Source organism: Bos taurus, chromosome 1 (genome assembly GCF_002263795.3).
Source record: "Bos taurus isolate L1 Dominette 01449 registration number 42190680 breed Hereford chromosome 1, ARS-UCD2.0, whole genome shotgun sequence".
NCBI classification, from domain to species: Eukaryota; Metazoa; Chordata; class Mammalia; order Artiodactyla; family Bovidae; genus Bos; species Bos taurus.
In genome coordinates, this window is record NC_037328.1 from 2,036,680 (window position 1) to 2,049,170 (window position 12,491).

Sequence of the window (12,491 nt, forward strand, 5' to 3'; positions counted from 1 at the left end):
CCTACAACATAGGTACTATTATTAACTTTTTTGAGAGATGGAGAAACTAAGGCACAGATTAAATAACCTGGCACACAGCCAGAAAGTGGCGGAGCTGGGGATTTGAATCCAGACTGACTAGAGTTGGTCTGATTCCACACCCCTGTTCTTACCCACACACCGAGCTCTGGGGTTGGTAGGGAGGAGATGGAGCAGATCACATTACTGAGTGAAAATTCTAACATTTAGTTATTTAGGTTGTACCAGGTCTTAGTGGCAACATGTGGGAATCTAGTTCCCTGACCAGGGATTGAACTCAGGCCCTCTGCATTGGGAGTGTGGAGTCTTAGCCACTGGACCACCAGGGAAGTCCCTGAGAGAAGATTCTAGAACTCCATACACTGAGGTTCCCAGGAGCCACCTTGGATTCAATGGGGTTTTTGTTTGTTTTCTTAAATTTTTGTTTGAGTACAGTTGCTTTACAATGTGTTAGTTTCTGCTGTACAGCAAAGTGAATCAGCTATACATGGACATAAATCAACTCTTTTATTTAGCCAAATATATAAATATTTGACTGTACTGGGTGTTCTTGCAGCATACGTGATCTTTAGTTGCAGCATGTGGGATCTAGTTCCCTGACCAGGGATCGAACCCTGACCCCCTGCACTGGGAGTTCAGAGTCTTAGCCATTGGACCACCGGAGAAGTCCCATATATCAACTCTTTTTTTAGCTTCTTTCTTCATATGTGTGTGTGTGTTTGTGTGTGTGTGTGTGTGTGTGAGTCGCTCAGTTGTGTCCAACTCTTTGCGACCCCATGGACTGTAGCCTGCCAGGCTCCTCTGTCCATGGGATTCTCCAGGCAAGGGTACTGGAGTGAGTTGCCATTTCTTTCTCCATATAGGTCAATACTACATATATATTGAGTAGAGTTCCCTGGCTATACAGTAGGTAGGATTCAGTGTGCTTTATAGCTGGATTATTCTTCTTCTTGAGGTCCCTGCCTCCCTGACTCCCTGTAATACCAGTGAGCAAGAGGAAATGTGATGTAGGGGAGACGAAATGAATGAGCTTCAGAGTTCGAGAGACTTGAATTCAGATCCAGGATTTTCCACTCGCCAGCTATGAGACCTTCCTAGGCATCTATCTGTCTTCTCTTATCAAATGAATATCATCAGACTCAACTTGCAGGATAGTTGTAAGCCTTTGAGATGATGAACATGAAATGCTGGATGTTGGAGGGGGACAGGCGTGTGAGCGTGCCTACGTGCTCAGTTGTGTCTGACTCTTTGAGACCCCATGGGATGTAGCCCGCCAGGCTCCTTTGTCCATGGGGTTTCCCAGGCAAGAATACTGGAGTGGGTTGCCATTTCCTTCGCCAGGGGATCTTCTCCACAGGTATTCGACCCTGTTTCTTGCAGGGAGTAAATCAGTGGTTCTCCGCAGATTTGCTGCTGCTACTGCTGCTAAGTCGCTTCAGTCGTGTCCGACTCTGTGCGGCCCCATAGACGGCAGCCCACTAGGCTCCTCTGTCCCTGGGATTCTCCAGGCAAGAATTACTCAGCTGTAAATCAGTGGTTTTCCGCAGAGGCATTACTGCCCCCCCACAGGACATTATGGAAAGTTGGGGGAGAATCTTTAGTCAACAAGATGCGAGGCACTACTTGGACAGCAAGGAGATCCAACCAGTCCATCCTAAAGGAAGTCAGTCTTGAATATTCATTTGAAGGACTGATGCTGAAGCTGAAACTTCCAATACTTTGTCCACCTGATTTGACGAACTGACTCATTTGAAAAGACCCTGATGCTGGGAAAGATTGAAGGCAGGAGGAGATGGGGACGACAGAGGATGAGATGGTTGGATGGCATCACCGACTCAATGGACATGAGTTTGAGTAAACTCTGGGGGTTGGTGATGGACAGGGAGGCCTGGCGTGCTGTTCATGGGGTTGCAAAGAGTCGGACATGACTGAGCAACTGAACTGAACTGAACTGAACAGGCAGCCCATTTGGACCAGTATGTCACGCTATGTGTATTTATGTGTGTGTGCTCAGTCACTCAGTCATGTCCGACTCTGCGATGCCATGCACTGTGGCCTGCCAAGCTCCTGTGTCCATGGGATTTTTCAGGCAAGAATACTGGAATGGGTTGCCATGTTCTTCTCCAGGGGATCTTCCTCTCACCCAGGGATCAAACCTGAATCCCCTGCATTGGCAGGTGGATTCTTTACATGACTCAGCTGGTAAAGAATCCGCGTGCAATGCAGGAGACCTGGGTTTGATTCCCTGGATTGGGAAGATCCCCTGGAGAAGGTAATGGCTACCCATTCTAGTATTCTGGTCTGGGGAATTCCATGGAGTATGCAGTCCTTGGGGTTGCAAAGAGTCGGACATGACTGAGCAACTTTCACTTTCACCTGGGAAGCCCAGTTTGTCATGTTGGCTGGCTGGATTGGTAAGTCCATGCAACCCTAGTTGCTAAGTATTTTAAACATCATTCCTGACCACAGGCACTTAAGAGATGGGGCCAGGGACACCAGGTGTTTCACAGTGTATGGGGTACTTGACCAAAATGAGGAATTGTTCCTTGTCCCGCTCAGCATTCAAACATCCCACCAGACATTCATGTGGGTGAATACTCGCTTATAGTCATTGAAGCCTAAAATGGGATTATATTTTACATATAAATATGCCAATTTTGCATGATTTTAAATACACTTATCTTTTCCCCCCATAAAAGCAACTACTGTGAAAATTGTACTTCATTTTCTTGGGAACTCACCAAGAATTGTACTTCATTTTAGAAAAATGTTACCAATGGCACCATGGCCTGTGGCATTTGACTTGCCAATACTATGTGTCTGTTGGAGTTTGCATTTGTAGTGCTAAAGACAAATGTATACCAGAAATCAGACACCTCCCTGATTTTTGGTTTAAAAAATTTATTATTATTATTATTATTTTTTGAGATCCCTTTTAATTTAGAAGTAAATGGCACCCCACTCCAGTACTCTTGCCTGGAAAATCACATGGATGGAGAAGCCTGGTAGGCTGCAGTCCATGGGGTCGCTGAGAGTCGGACACGACTGAGCGACTTCACTTTCACTTTTCACTTTCATGCACTGGAGAAGGAAATGGCAACCCACTCCAGTGTTCTTGCCTGGAGAATCCCAGGGACAGGGGAGCCTGGTGGGCTGCCAGACGTCTCTGGGGTCGCACAGAGTCGGACATGACTGAAGCGACTTAGCAGCAGCAGCAGCAAATGTTATTTTAGTAATAATTAATCCAAAATTAAATTAATGGAGATCAAAAAAAAAATTAATGGAGATCACAGCCAGCATCCAAGACGACCCCTAAAGATCCCCACTTTCTGATATTCACATTTTTTGGTGTGCGTAGCATTCTCCCACAATCGGCTTCCCAAGTGGTGTTAGTGGTAAAGAACCTGCCTGCCATCGCAGGAAGTGTAAGAGATGGAGGGTCGGTCGTCCCTTGAGTTGGGAAGATCAACTGGAGGAGGGCATGGCAATGCACTCTAGTATTCTTGTCTGGAGAATCCCATGGATAGAGGAGCCTGGCAGGCTACAGTCCATGGGATTGCAAAGAACCAGACACAACTGAAACAACTTAGCCCACACTCACTCCCACAACGGCGCAAACGTCATGGTATGCTCTGTGTGACCAACAGAATAGAGCAAACGTGCTGCTATGTCTCTTCTGAGGCCAGAGGCTTCCTGCTGTCTCTCTCAGATCAGTCACTCTGAGTGAAGCCAGTTGCCATGTCTTGAGGCAGCCTTGTGGAGAGGGCGCCCGTATCCAGGCACCCGTATCCAGGAATCAAGGCTACCAGCCACCAGCCATGTGAGTGAGCTTTATGGGAAGCAGAGCCTTAGGCGAGTATTCAGTATTTGCAGCCCCAGCTGACAGTTTGATTATAATCTCGTGAGGAATCCTGAGCCAGAAACAAGTCAGCTAAGCTTGTCTCAGATTCCTGAGTCTTAAAATTGTACAAGATAATAAATAAATAAATGTTTTAAGTTGCTAAGTTTTAAGATAATCTGCTGTATAGCAGTAGATAACTAATAGAGAAGACATACATGAAACTCAGTAGTCTCATTCATCAATAAGCATTGTTTTAAAAACATTTTGTATGTGCTATCCTCCCAGTATAATTAAAGTCAATCTATATTATAAAAATTGGAGAGGAAAATGGCAACCCACTCCTGTATTCTTGCCTGGAGAATCCCATGGACAGAAGAGCCTGGCAGGCTACATGGGGTCCAGGCTACAGTCCATGGGGTCGCAAAGAGTCAGACGTGACTGAGTGACTAAACAACAAATATTATAAAAATTACATGTTGAAATGATTTATTAATTTTGACATCACTCTGGTCTTATACTGTTCCCAGAGGCCTTTTATCTTTTTTTTTTTTTTTTAATATTTATTTATTTGGCTGCACTGGGTCTTAGTTGAGGCATGCTGAATCTAGTTCCCTGACCAGGATTGAATTCTGGGCTCCCTGCACTGGGAGCATGGAGTCCAAGTCACTGGACCACATAGGAAGTCCCCTACCTAACTTCTTTATGACTTCTTATACTTTTATACTACTGTATATTTTTCTGACTCATTCTTTGTTCCGTAAAGCATTGAAGAATTTGTCTCCATATCAGTATTTTAAACACTGGTGTCTGAATATATCCCTGACATAGAGTACTTGGACTATTTCATCACCACCTCTTCCTGTATAGGTGATTATTTTAACATGGCTCATAAAAAAGCATGACTCATTTGTGAGAGTATCATACTTCTCATTACCTCCATTTTTTAAAAATCGGAGTATAATTGTTTTACAATGCTGTGTTAGTTTCTGCTGTACAACAACATGAATCATATGTGTATGTATATGTATATCCCTTCCCTTATGAGGCTCCTTCCTATCTCACTGCCATATCTCTATTTAAACTGAGATCATATCCTCTTTTTTCTGTTCTAAAACTAGTTTTTTTTCTTTTTACTATGCTGAAAAGCCAGTTTGACATTGTTTTTTCTGTTATTTGTAACTGAAAGAAAACCAGCTGATAAATGTATCCAGTGTCATCAGAGTCTACACTTTAGAAAGAAATGTTTCCTCTTCTGCTTGAATCAAATGATGGCCAAGTTTTGGTATCCTGTTTCCACTCTAAAAGACCATCTTTTCACCTACAACAAAACACCGGTACCATGCTTCATGTTGGTACTGATCCTCTCATTGTTGTAGGCAGTAAATGTTTCAGTTTTGTAGAAAACAAAAACCAAAAGGGCTGTCTTTTACTCAGATGACTGACACTGCATATCCATCCTTTCAGAAGAGGGTCACTTGAGGTCCATAGGAATTTGATCCGAATTCTAAGTCCAAATACAACCGTTCTAACGGACTTACTAACATGAAGTCTTTCTGTTTCACAACCCAATAAGCTTATGGTGAAAGACAATATATATAGAGAGAGTTCTTTTTGTTTAGTTGCTCAGTCATGTCTGACTGTGTGAGCCCATGGACTGTAGCCTACCAGGCTCCTCTGTCCATGGGGATCACCAGGCAAGAACACTGGAGTGGGTTGCCATTTCCTTCTCCAGGGGATCTTCCCAGCCCAGGGATAGAACCCGTGTGTCCTGTAAGTCTCTTGCATTGCAGGTGCATTCTTGACCGCTGGGCCGCTGGGTAAGTCCCACTGTGTGTGTGTATATTTTATATTTACTTATTTCCTGTGTCAGGTCTTAGTTGCGGCATGTGGGATGTTCTGTTATGGCACACAGACTCTAATTGCAGCATGCAGGCTTAGTTGATCCGAGGCACATGAGAGCCTAGTTCCCCAACCACGGGTCAAACCTGGGCCCCCTGCATTGGGAGCTTGGAGTCTTAGGCACTAGACGACCAGGGAAGTCCCAGAAAGGCAATAGTTTTAGAAGTCCACTATGTTTTACACAACCTAGCTCCTGCAGTACTCTTTGGTGTATATTTCTAAAAGATGGGAAATGAACGCCATCCGTCAGAGTAAATTCATGAAGCAGCCTCAAGAAGAACAAACGAGAACCCACGGGACCTGGTGTGAAGAACAATCTAGATCGCTTCTTTCTCTTAGTAGGCTTGAACCACCTGGACTAGATTCTACCTGTCTAGGTTTAGGTGGAGTAGGCCCTTTAGAACTCGTCCTGGCCCAAACTTGAAAATGGTTCTGAAGTCACAAAGACTCCAGAATCTAGGAAGGTAATAGGAATTTAAGAAAACATATGCTTAGGTAGTTACAGAATTGAATACCACCTGATCAGGGCATGTGTGGAGATTTTTTTAAAGCTGATTTGCAACTTTTTGTTTTTCAGTCGTTCAGTGGTGTCTGACTCTTTGTGACCCCAGGCACTGCAGCAAGCCAGCCTTCCCTGTCCTTCACTATCTCCTGGAGTTTGCTCAAACTCATGCAACTTTACTAAAGATTTAAATCAGTACATTTGAAATGCAACTCTGAAATGTTGACATTAGTAATTTAACCCCAATAGCTTTCAAATGCCTATATTTTTTGAAAGCTCTATACATGTTTGACTCTCTGTGAAGTAAAAGCTTACAGGATGATAGAGAAACAAGCTGCATTAGTGTGAGTCCCCTCTCATGTCTGGGAAGGCAGCTCAAAGCATGTGCATCTTAATGGTAGGTCAACAGTAACATCTTCATAGATATGTGTTTTGCTCATAGATATTCCTCCGTAATCAAGTTTAAAAATCTCGGGAAATTTTTTTTTTTTTTTAAACATTCATTTATTTGGCTGCTCTGGGTCTTAGTTGCAGCATGCAGGATCTTTAGTGGTGACATGTGGGATCCAGTTCCCCAACTAGAGATCAAATTTGTGCTCCCTGCATTGGAAGCACAGAGTCTTAGCCAATAGACCACTAAGTAAGTCCCTCAGGGAATCTCACAATACTTAGTACTTTCAACAGTGATGAGATTTGAGACCATGATAGAAGCTTTGACTTGTCCCCCAATATCTCTTCATCCTTTTTCCTCAGTACTGAAACTGCATGTTCCAGCTTCCCCTGTAGTTTAGTGTAGCTAGGTGACTACGCTTTTGTCAGCAGGATGAAAGCAGAAATGGTATATATAAACGTTGGGAAAGTTTCTTAAAGAGAATACATGTTCCCTTTGTCCTCTCATCTGCTGGTAGGAATGTAAGCATAATGGCTAGAGCTCCAGCAGCTCTCTTAGACCATGAGGTGACATTGGGAATGGAGGCTGGTATCTTTCAAATGCCCATGTACTTGATAGCATAAATAAATACATGGGTGACTTTCTTGGCTGGAATAAGGAGGCTCCATCTGTCCCCATAAAGTACCAGAGCAGCTCTAGACTAACTTTGGACTTCTTAAACATGAGAGGGAAATACCAATTTTTGTTTCAGATCAGATCAGATCAGTCGCTCAGTTGTGTCTGACTCTTTGCGACCCCATGAATCGCAGCACGCCAGGCCTCCCTGTCCATCACCAACCCCCGGAGTTCACTCAGACTCACGTCCATCGAGTCAGTGATGCCATCCAGCCATCTCATCCTCTGTCATCCCCCTTCTCCTCCTGCCCCCAATCTCTCCCAGCAGTCAACTGTTCGCATGAGGTGGCCAAAGTACTGGAGTTTCAGCTTTAGCATCATTCCTTCCAAAGAAATCCCAGGGCTGATCTCCTTCAGAATGGACTGGTTGGATCTCCTTGCAGTCCAAGGGACTCTCAAGAGTCTTCTCCAACACCACAGTTCAAAAGCATCAATTCTTCGGCGCTCAGCCTTCTTCACAGTCCAACTCTCACATCCATACATGACCACAGGAAAAACCATAGCCTTGACTAGACGAACCTTTGTTGGCAAAGTAATGTCTCTGCTTTTGAATATACTATCTAGGTTGGTCATAACTTTCCTTCCAAGGAGTAAGCGTCTTTTAATTTCATGGCTGCAGTCACCATCTGCAGTGATCTTGGAGCCCAGAAAAATAAAGTCTGACACTGTTTCCACTGTTTCCCCATCCATTTCCCATGAAGTGGTGGGACCGGATGCCATGATCTTCGTCTTCTGAATGTTGAGCTTTAAGCCAACTTTTTCACTCTCTACTTTCACTTTCATCAAGAGGCTTTTGAGTTCCTCTTCACTTTCTGCCATTAAGGGTGGTGTCATCTGCATATGTGAAGTTATTGATATTTCTCCCGGCAATCTTGATTCCAGCTTGTGCTTCTTCCAGCCCAGCGTTTCTCATGATGTACTCTGCATATAAGGTAAATAAACAGCGTGACAATATACAGCCTTGACGAACTCCTTTTCCTATTTGGAACCAGTCTGTTGTTCCATATCCAGTTCTAACTGTTGCTTCCTGACCTGCATACAAATTTCTCAAGAGGCAGGTCAGGTGGTCTGGTATTCCCATCTCTTTCAGGATTTTCCACAGTTTATTGTGATCCACACAGTCAAAGGCTTTGGCATAGTCAATAAAGCAGAAATAGATGTTTTTCTGGAACTCTCTTGCTTTTTCCATGATCCAGCGGATGTTGGCAATTTGATCTCTGGTTCCTCTGCCTTTTCTAAAACCAGCTTGAACATCAGGAAGTTCATGGTTCACATATTGCTGAAGCCTGGCTTGGAGAATTTTGAGCATTACTTTACTAGCATGTGAGATGAGTGCAATTGTGTGGTAGTTTTGTTTAAGCTAGTGTTATTTTGTGGTTGTTTCCCCCTGCTTCTTGCAGCCAAATCTGATCCTAATACAATAATCAAAAAAGAAGCAAGACTTAAAAACAGTATTATTTGGCCATACTTGACGGTTTGTGGGATCTTAGTTCCCCAGCTAGGGATGGAACTCAGGCTGGCAATGAAAGCACTAAACCCTAACCACGGGACTGCTGGGGAATTCCCTACAAACTTGTTTTTAAAAGTCTACTTTCATAGATCAGCAATTCAACTAGTTTTAAGGTTGCACATATTGTATTGTATATTCTGTAGGAAATTTAGAGGGACAGAGCTTGCAAAATCTGTTGAAATTACACTGAAAATTCAAGATGTAACATCTTTAAAGAAGACAGGAAGAGACCTGACTGTAAGAAAAAGAAAAATCTGGATGCCCGGTTAAAGCATCAGGATAGAATCAGAAGACTAGTCAGTTGTTTTGGTAACCATGGGTAACAGTACTCGTTGGTAGCCTCGGACAATTAACTTCACCTTTCTAGGCTTCCATTTCTGAGTGGTTGTTGTTGTTCAGTGGCTAAGTCATGTCCGACTCTTTGCGACCCCATGGACTGCATGCAGCACGTGTGCTTCCCTGTCCTTCACTATCTCCCGGAGTTTGCTCAGACTCATGTCCATTGAGCCGGTGATGCCATCCAACCATCTCATCCTCTGTCGTCCCCATTTCCTCCTGCCTTCAATCTTTCCCAGCATCAGGGTCTTTTCCAATGAGTCGACTCTTCGCATCAGGCGGCCAAAGCACTGGAGCTACAGCTTCAGCAACAGTCCTTCCAAAGAAAATTCAGGGTTGATTTTCTTTAGGATGGACTGGTTGGATCTCTTTGCAGTCCAAGGGACTCTCAAGAGTCTTCTCCAACACCACGGGTTCAAAAGCATCATTTCTGAGTGGTGGGGATTAGAAAAGGACATCTCTACAGGCCGCAGTTTCCAGAGAATCCTTCAGGACCACGTGCCCTACACTTGGCCAACGCCGAAGGGCCTATAGGCAAAGAGAGCCCCTGCCCCCGGGTCCCGGGATACCCTCTGCACGCGATCTCACGGATGCTACAATTGGAAGTTCCTGAGCAGAGACGCAGCCGGGTTGCCACCCAGAAGCAGACCTCGGGACCGGTCTTGTCTACGCATCCGCGAATCAGAGGACTCGGACCCTGGCGGGCGGCGCCCTAGCTCAGACCCCTGGCGTCAGGACCCACCCCCGGAGCCCAGCCCCCGAGCCCCGCCCCGCCCCGGCCGGCCACTTGCTGCGCGCAGATTGGCTGCCGCGGTGAGCACGGCGCCGCGCCCCGCCCTGCCGGCGCCCTCAGCCTAGCGCCGGTCGAGCGCTCCCCTCCCGGGGCTGAGGTGGCGCGGAAGACGCCGGCTCGGCCGCGGCGTGGCCGCCTCCGCCTCTGCGTGTGAGCCCAGGGGGTCGGCCTGGGCGTCGGGGAAGCCGGGTGAGTGCTGGCGGCCCGTTTCGGGGGCGCGCGAGGGGACCAGCGCCCGCCTCCGAGGCGCAGGGAGGCACCCTTGGCCCGCCCGGGGCCTCCCCGGTGCGCTGCGCCGCCGCCGGGCGTATCGGGGTCCGTGGGGCGTCGGGGCGACGCCGCCCCCTTCCTCACCAGCCCGATCCGGCGACCGTGGCCGGCGCTCGGGGGTCGGGGTCGGGGAGAGCCGCGATCTCTCGTCGTCGGGTTGGTTGCCCTGAAAGGTTTCCATCTCGGAACTGTCGGCTTTCCGGCGTTGCGGGGAAGGGGAAAGAGGTGCACCGGCGCGGGGCCCCGGGCCCCTCAGGGGCTTCTTCGCCCCTCTTCGCGTTGGCTCTGAACCCTTCCTTGCTGAGAATGTGGTCCGTGTTGAGTGGACTTTTCCGACTCTGTACAGAGGTGTGGCGTGGAGATGGAGGAGGATGGACATTCTTTGGAGGATTGATCGTACAGGGTTGGGTGTCCTTTGAGAAACAGAGCAGCTCGTGTCGCAAAGGTAGTTGCACTGGGGACGGCCGTTCTCGTTTTTAAGCAATAAATTGACTCTCCAGTTAATCATGGGAAGGTGCTTAACTTGAAAGGTAAGTACGTGACCTAAAGCCAAAGCGCTGATGATGAGAAGCACTGTCCTCGCTCCCGCCCCGTTGCTGACGCTGTGTGTGTGTGTGTGTGTGTGTGTGTGTGTGTGTGTGTGTTGGGGAAGGATTGTTGGGGAAGGATTCAAGCCTCGTGTGTGTGTGTGTGTGTGTGTGTGTGTGTGTGTGTGTGTTGGGCAAGGATTCAAGCCTCCGATTGGAGTGAATGTGTCGTCAGTCTTGTGCCTCTCAAAGACCTTGATTTCTCTTCGCAGTGTGCCACCTCTTCTCTCAAACTCCTCACCTACCCGCACTGTAACACCCCTTAGCTTCACAATTCCCAAGCCCCGGACTCTCAGGCTTGTCACACTTCTTTTCCATCATCTTCAGACACTTGGTCATCTCTTTTTGCAAACATAGTTTTCAGACGTAGAACAAACATTAGACTTTTTTTTTTTTTAACCGATAATACTGTTGCAAGCCTCTTTGTCCTTAAAAAGAAAACCCGGAGTTATCTTGAGTATCGGTGAGGCAGGAAAGGCTGGTTTAATGACAGCAGGGGGAGGGCGCAGTGTTCCTCTTCCGGAGACGCGCTTTCCCCACCTCCATCCTCCTCCGCCCACTAGGATTAGGGCAGCCCTAACTGGCTGGTCATTTCTGAATTCACTTCTGGACTCCAGGGTGAAGAATTTATCTTATTTTATCATTATCAACTCCTTTAAACGATTACCGTAATACATTCAGGTTGTGAACTTTTTTTTTTTAACATTACAGAAGAACATCAAGTGAAAAATTGAAACCAGGGAATTTCCTGGCAGTCCAGTGGTTAGAGCTCTGCGCTTCCCCTGCAGGGAGCAGGGATTCTCTTCCTGGTCTAAGAGCTAAGATCTCAAGTGCCAAAAAAAAAAAAGAAAGAAAAGAAAAGAAAAAGAAACAGCACAGAAGTGTATCAAGTAAAAGGTTAGCATAAATTAGAACTCCTTGTTTCTTTACTTTGCACCCTCAATTCCAGTCCCTAGGAGGTGATGTGCTGTGTTAAGTCACCTCAGTCTTGTCCAACTCTTTGTGAGCCAATGGACCATAGCCCACAGGCTCCTCTGTCCCTGGGATTCTCCAGGAAGGAATACTGGAGTGGGTTGCTCTGCCCTCCTCCAGGGGATCTTCCCAACCCAGGAATCGAACCTGCAACTCTTACATCTCGTCCATTGGCAGGCAGGTTCTTTGCCAGTGGTGCTACCTGGGAAGCCCCAGGAGGGGATAGTACCATGATACTGTTGGGCAACCTACTTAATATAAGGACAGAATCATATCATTGTGGATATGCCTCATTTTAAAAATGCTGTAAAGCACGTCACTGTCTAGAAGTACTTTAATATATTTTATTGGCCCCTTATTGGTGGATGTTTTGGTTGTTTCTGAGTTTTAGCCATTAAAAGATTTACTATGTGAATATCTTTGAAAATTGTAGGATAAGTCTCAGATAGTTTAAACGGATTATTGTATTTTAGAGTATAATTTTCATGCTCTTTTCACGTGGAATCTTTTTGTAATTTGAAGGACTTTACAATTTAAAGACAGTAGCTAGGCAAAACTAATACAATATTGTAAAGTTTAAAAATAAAATAAAATTTAAAAAAAAGAAAAAAAAAGAAAGACAGTAGCTAATTTGTTTGATTTAAATGCATTTCTTAGTATCTGTGTGTCTTTTAGTATTTAGAGACTGGATCAAAAA

The 12,491-nt window shown here is 45.8% G+C and overlaps 1 protein-coding gene across 6 annotated transcripts in view; it reads left to right on the plus strand.

Moving 5' to 3' along the window:
- Positions 1–10,017: 10,017 nt before the first annotated feature.
- Positions 10,018–12,491, plus strand: part of TMEM50B (transmembrane protein 50B) — a 36,873-nt gene continuing 34,399 nt past the window's right edge. For 4 of the 6 annotated variants that reach the window (XM_059886647.1, XM_059886651.1, XM_059886643.1 and 1 more), the window contains exon 1: positions 10,018–10,154. The gene's annotated coding sequence lies outside the window, so the exon portion shown is untranslated. Of the gene's footprint in view, positions 10,155–11,533; positions 11,720–12,491 lie in introns of all 6 variants that reach the window. The other 2 variants (XM_059886653.1, NM_001034786.2) reach the window with 2 other exon arrangements.